Here is a 6,086-nt window from a genome sequence, read left to right as displayed (position 1 = left end):
TCTGACATATGCTCGCAGAGTTGGATTCTTCTTATTTATGCCCTGCGTTTTACTCCTATAGATCTTGATTCCCTTTTAGGATATTCATTATCTTCTTCATTATGGTGGACTTGACTTACACACATGTTTTCCTGTTTTCTCTGCTTGTGGGTGCACATGACATACAATAGTTTTCGTGCAAATAAGGTCTTATGTCCCAGTTGCCTTGGACTCATGGAGGCGTGAGATCCATACAAATAGCTATTTCCGGATAGCAACACCACCGAGGAAGAGAAATATTCAGAGCAGGATGGACATGGAGAAAAAGAACGTTGTTTGGTGATTTCTGCCTCCTCTAATTCTCTTCAATGCTAGTCTGCCTCATCGCTGCGCCGGCTCCTACAATGCTGCTTCTCACCTGACCTTTGTAAGCTCCTCACTATTTTCTCATCTGTTTTCCTCTGCAAATCTGGTTCTAGGGTTCTGTTTGTTATTTTCGTTGCTGCAATTGGCTAATTTGTTTCTTGATATTTCCTATTCTTGCAGGCTTTTCAGTCATTGGTATATTCACCGGGTGTTCCTGCCTCCAATCCAGACGGACCTTCTTTAGTGGTGTCTTCTTTCACCTTGTTTTGCATAGCCTGTCTTTCAGAACCTAGAAGAGAAACACAACTCTGCTCCATAGAACTATACAACCAAAAGTCCGATGGCAGAAGTGGCGTTAGCTAGCGCTGCCTTAAGATTGGCCATATCGCCGGTCTTGAAGAAGCTCCTTGCCAAGGCTTCAACGTACCTCGGAGTGGACATGGCGCATGAGCTCCATGAACTTGAAACCACTATCTTGCCGCAGTTTGAGCTGTTGATTGAAGCAGCAGACAATGGAAACCACAGGCCCAAGTTGGACAAATGGCTTCAGGAACTCAAAGAAGGTTTCTACATGGCTGAAGACTTGCTGGACGAGCATGAATACAACCTCCTGAAGCGCCAAACAAAGGGGAAGGATTCCTTGCCGGCCAATGCCTCCTCCATTAGCAGCACTTTTATGAAGCCTCTGCGTGCTACGTCGAGTAGGCTGTCCAATTGAGCTCAGAGAACAGAACGCTAATTCATTGCTACGTCGAGTAAGCCTCCTCCATTAGCATGAGTACAACCTTCTCAAGCAACAAGTAAAGGGGAAAGATTCATTGCTGACCAATGCCTCCTTCATCAGCAACACTTTTATGAAGCCTTTGCGTGCTGCATCGAGCCGGCTGTCCAATGTGAGCTCTGAAAATAGAAAGCTAATTTGCCAGCTGAATGAACTGAAGGCTACCCTCGCAAAAGCCAAGTACTTACCGAAAAAGGGTTTCCCCCCGCTTTGTATTACAAAGCAACAACATCGATACAACCCACGATAGGTGCTGGGGCGGAAGCAGCACAGGCACGCCCAAAAGAAAAAAAAAGAGAAAACACAAAACGAAAAAAAATGTCGACAACGGCGGATCAACAAAAACGAAGATGACTCGCCACCGCTGCGCCCGCCGGAGAGTTCCACCACGCTCCTAGCACCACGAAACGCCGCATACCAAGTAACACCTTCAAGAAGGAACGCGACGACAACGACGCTGCTACTGGACATGGCCTAGGGTTTCCCCCGGTACGCGAAGGGCCGTGGGAGGAAGGGGGATATCCGACGCCCTTCAGGAAGGCACGGCGACGCCCACGGGCGTCACCGCGTCGGTGCCGAACAAGCCGACAAGGATTTCTCCCAACCTCCTACCAACCACGACCCCAGACAATCCATCGCGCTCCACCATACTTGCCGTCCACCAATATGCGCCACCACGGACACGCAGTCACCATCGCCGTCTCACCGTGACAAGCGAAGCGAGACCGGCGGGATCGAGAGGAACCAGCCGAAAACGAGGAGCAGCAGGGTCAGCGGCCACGTGGGAGGGGACAACCTCCACCACCCTCGGCGGTGACCGACCAGACGTAGCTCAGGAGCAAACCAGGCACCCCTGCCCGGCTGAGCCCGAAGCGGGCTCATGAAGCTCCCGTCGCTGCGCTGCAGTACACGCGCCACCGTCTCCGCCACCCCCAGCCCAAGCCACACCTCCGTCCGCCGGAGATGACGCCGGAAAGCACACGCCAGGCCCACCCAGACCCAGATGGGGCCCAAAAGGGCCCAGATCTGGGCCGGAAGGGCGCCGCCGCTAGCCACCGCGCCGCCCCGCAGCCAAGCAGCCACGCCACCGCCACCATGCCACCCGGAGCTGCGCCGCCTGCGAAGACGAGCCGCCACCGGATCCGAAGCCGACCTGGGTGCACCGCCGCCGGCGCCAACGCCTGAGCTACAGCGCCGCGCGGGGAGGAAGAGAACAGGGCCGCCGCCGCCGGCATCACGCGAGCCAGGCCCGGTGGCCTACGCCGGCGGCGGCGGGAGGGGAAAGGAGGAGAGGGGCCGCTGGGAGGGGCAGGGAAGGGGAGCCCCCGGCCGCCTCGCTCGGGGAGGCGACGCGGGGGGTACGGGGGAGGAGGGGAGGGGGAGGAGGAGCCGGGGCGCGCCCGACGGCGGCCGGGGGCGGCGGGAGCGGGGGAGGGCGGCGGCGGCGGAGGGAAACCCTAGCGGGAGCGGGGGGATCCGCTTTCCCTAGTATGCCCTGCCCCGCTAGGGTTTACCAGTGACGGAAAAACGGTCAAAGCCAAGTACTTCCGTGAGCTGGTGCGCTTACCAACTGGTTATAGTGAAGTGAGCCTGACCAAACAATCAGTTGTTGTTCCCGAGACAACGTCACTACCACCTCTCAAAGTGATTGGTCGTGACAAGGATCGCGATTACATAATAGATCGTCTTACCAAGAAAACGGCTACTAGTGAGTCTAGTACAACTATGTTCTCGGCTTTGGCCATCGTTGGACCAGGAGGCATGGGAAAGTCCACCTTGGCACAACTTGTTTACAATGACAAGAGCATAAAAGAGTATTTTGATGTGACGATGTGGGTAAGCATCTCACGCAAACTTAATGTCCGACGTCATACACGGGATATCATAGAGTCGGCCTCTCAGGGGGGAATGCCCACAGATTGATAACCTTGATACTCTACAGCGCAAGTTGATTGACATACTACAAGAATCAAAAAAATTCTTGCTGGTGTTGGATGATGTTTGGTTCGAACCAGGCAGTGAGATGGAATGGGAGCAACTATTAGCCCCTCTAGTTTCAAAAGACGCCAGAAGCAAAGTTTTGATAACTTCTCGGCGGGATACATTTCCAGCTGCTCTTTGTTGTGAAGAAGTGTGTCCTCTGGAAAACATGGAATATGCTCAGTTCTTGACACTTTTTAAGCACCATGCATTCTCTGGACCAGAAATCGGAAATCCACAGTTGCATGAAAAGTTGGAAGGTTTTGCACAAAAGATAGCTAAAAGACTTGGACGATCTCCTTTGGCAGCGAAAGTTGTGGGTTCCCAGTTGAAAGGGAAAACAAGTATCAGTGCATGGAAAGGTGCTCTAACTATAAAGATTGACGAATTAACTGACCCCATGAGAGCTCTGTTGTGGAGTTATGAGAAGTTAGATCCTTGTCTGCAGAGGTGCTTCCTATATTGCAGCTTGTTTCCAAAAGGCCACAAGTATGACACTGATGAGTTGGTTTATCTTTGGATGGCAGAGGGCCTTGTTGACTCATGCGACCAAAACAAGAGAGTGGAAGATATTGGGATGGATTGCTTCCGTGAGATGATCTCCGCTTCATTCTTTCAACCTGTTTATGAGGAAGACACTTACTATCTTATGCATGATCTCCTTCATGATCTTGCAGAATCACTCTCCAAAGGGAACTACTTCAGATTGGAAGATTGTAAGATGACAGAAATACCATCCACTGTTCGATACCTTTCTGTTCGTGTTGATAGTATGACGCAACACAAGAAAAGTATCTGCAAGCTACATCATTTACGCACTATTATCTGCATAGATCCTCTAATTGATAATGTAAGTCACCTTTTTAATGAGATACTACAGAATTTGAAGAAGTTGCGTGTACTATGTTTGTCATCTTACAGCAGTAGTAAGTTGCCAGAATCTGTTGGTCAGTTGAAGCACCTTCGGTATTTGAACATCATCAGAACACTAATTTCTGATTTGCCAAGATCACTGTGTACTCTTTACCACTTGCAGTTACTTCTGTTAAATGACAAAGTTGAGTGTTTCCCTGAGAATCTCTGCAATTTAAGGAAGTTGCGGCATCTTGAAAGGCATTTTAATAGATTAGACACGTCATACAAAATAACACTGCCTCAAATTCCTTACATTGGTAATCTGAGTCTGCTTCAAGAATTGAAGGCATTTTCTTTGCAAAAGAAAAATGGATATGAGTTGCAACAGCTGAGGGACATGAATGGGATTCGTGGCAGTTTAAGTGTCACAAATCTTGAGAATGTCAGTGGGAAAGATCAAGCCTTAGAATCGAAGCTGTGTCAGAAAAGTCATCTTCACAGCTTGCAACTTGTTTGGAGTTGCAAGAATAACACGAATGCAGAGGATAGTTTACATTTGGAGATTCTAGAAGGCCTGATGCCACCGCCTCAACTTGGGGGACTTACAGTTGACGGTTATAAATCTTCAAAATATCCTAGCTGGTTACTTGATGGTTCGTATTTTGAGAATTTGGAACATTTAAGCTTTGTTAATTGCAGCGTGTTACAAAGCTTACCATCCAATAGTGAACTATTTGGGAATTGCTCTTCACTTGTCCTCACCAATATGCCAAACCTGAAGACATTACCTTGTCTTCCACTAGGCCTTCAAAAATTAATGATATCCAATTGTCCACTGCTTATATTTATTTCGAGCAATGATCTAGAACATCAAGAGCAGAGAGAGGATATCTCAAGGACAGACCACTTGGCATCACAGCTTGGTTTAATCTGGGACTTGGATTCAGGATCACATATTAGGAGTGTACTCTCATCGGAATATTCATTACTCAAGCAGCTGGTCACATTGATGCATGCTGATGTGTCAAATGTTCAAAACCTTGAAAGTGCTCTTGAAGGAAAGAAAGATGAAGCATTGGTAAAAGAGGATATCATCAAGGCGTGGATATACTGTCACGAGCAAAGGATAGGACTCACATATGGAAGGAGCATTGGACTGCCGCTGATTACGCCATCAAGACTTTGTACTCTGTCTCTTTCGAGATGCAGTATTACAGATGGAGCTTTAGCTATTTGCCTTAATGGCCTGGCTTCACTGGGAAGTTTGTCCTTGGAAGAGATTGTGACATTAACTACTCTTCCTTCTGAAGAAGTGATCCAACATTTGACAAAACTTGACTATTTGTTCATCAAAGATTGCTGGTGTCTCAGGTCATTAGGGGGTTTACGAGCTGCTACCTCTCTTTCAGAAGTTAAATTGATTTCCTGCCCTTCTTTAGTGTTGGAATGTGGAGCAGAATGTTTGCCATTATCCATTGAGAAGCTCCATATATTAGGTTGTGTACTTGGAGCTGAATTCCTCTGTACCGGCTGGCAACAGATGAATGCTATTCTCATAGGCTGTTGCAGAAGCACCGCATGCTTTTCTGTTGGTACTCTTACCTCTGTTAAATCACTCTCACTGTATTGCTTGCCAGATTTATGTATGCTCGAAGGATTTTCCTCCCTGCAACTTGACCGTGTAGAACTGATTGATGTTCCAAAACTCACTCCCGAGTGTATCTCACAGTTTCGACTCCAGTACTCACTCACTGTTAGCAGTCCTATAATACTCAACAACATGCTGTCGGCTGAAGGTGTCACAGTTCCACCATTTCTTTCACTTCGAAGTTGCAAGGAACCATTCGTTTCATTCAAAGAATCGGCAAATTTCACATTAGTGAGGGCTCTGTCATTCTCTAATTGTCAAATGACTTCCCTGCCAACAAATCTGAAGTGCTTCTCCAGTCTGAGGAATCTCAACATCTCCAAGTGCCCCAACATATCATCCTTACCAGATCTGCCATCCTCCCTTCAGTTCATATTTGTTTGGGATTGTTCTGAGCTGTTGAAGGAGAACTGCCGAGCACGTGATGGAGAAAGTTGGCCAAAGATTGAGCATATCCGCTGGAAGCAATTTCAGTAG

The 6,086-nt window shown here is 48.3% G+C and overlaps 1 pseudogene; it reads left to right on the top strand.

Moving 5' to 3' along the window:
- The first annotated feature begins 784 nt into the window (after positions 1-784).
- Positions 785-6,086, top strand: LOC119289987 (annotated as a pseudogene).

The sequence above is a fragment of the Triticum dicoccoides genome, chromosome 4A (assembly GCF_002162155.2).
Source record: "Triticum dicoccoides isolate Atlit2015 ecotype Zavitan chromosome 4A, WEW_v2.0, whole genome shotgun sequence".
In the NCBI taxonomy this organism is placed as follows: domain Eukaryota; kingdom Viridiplantae; phylum Streptophyta; class Magnoliopsida; order Poales; family Poaceae; genus Triticum; species Triticum dicoccoides.
The sequence above is the reverse complement of the archived record's forward strand: the minus strand, read 5'-3'. Positions and strand labels throughout refer to the sequence as shown.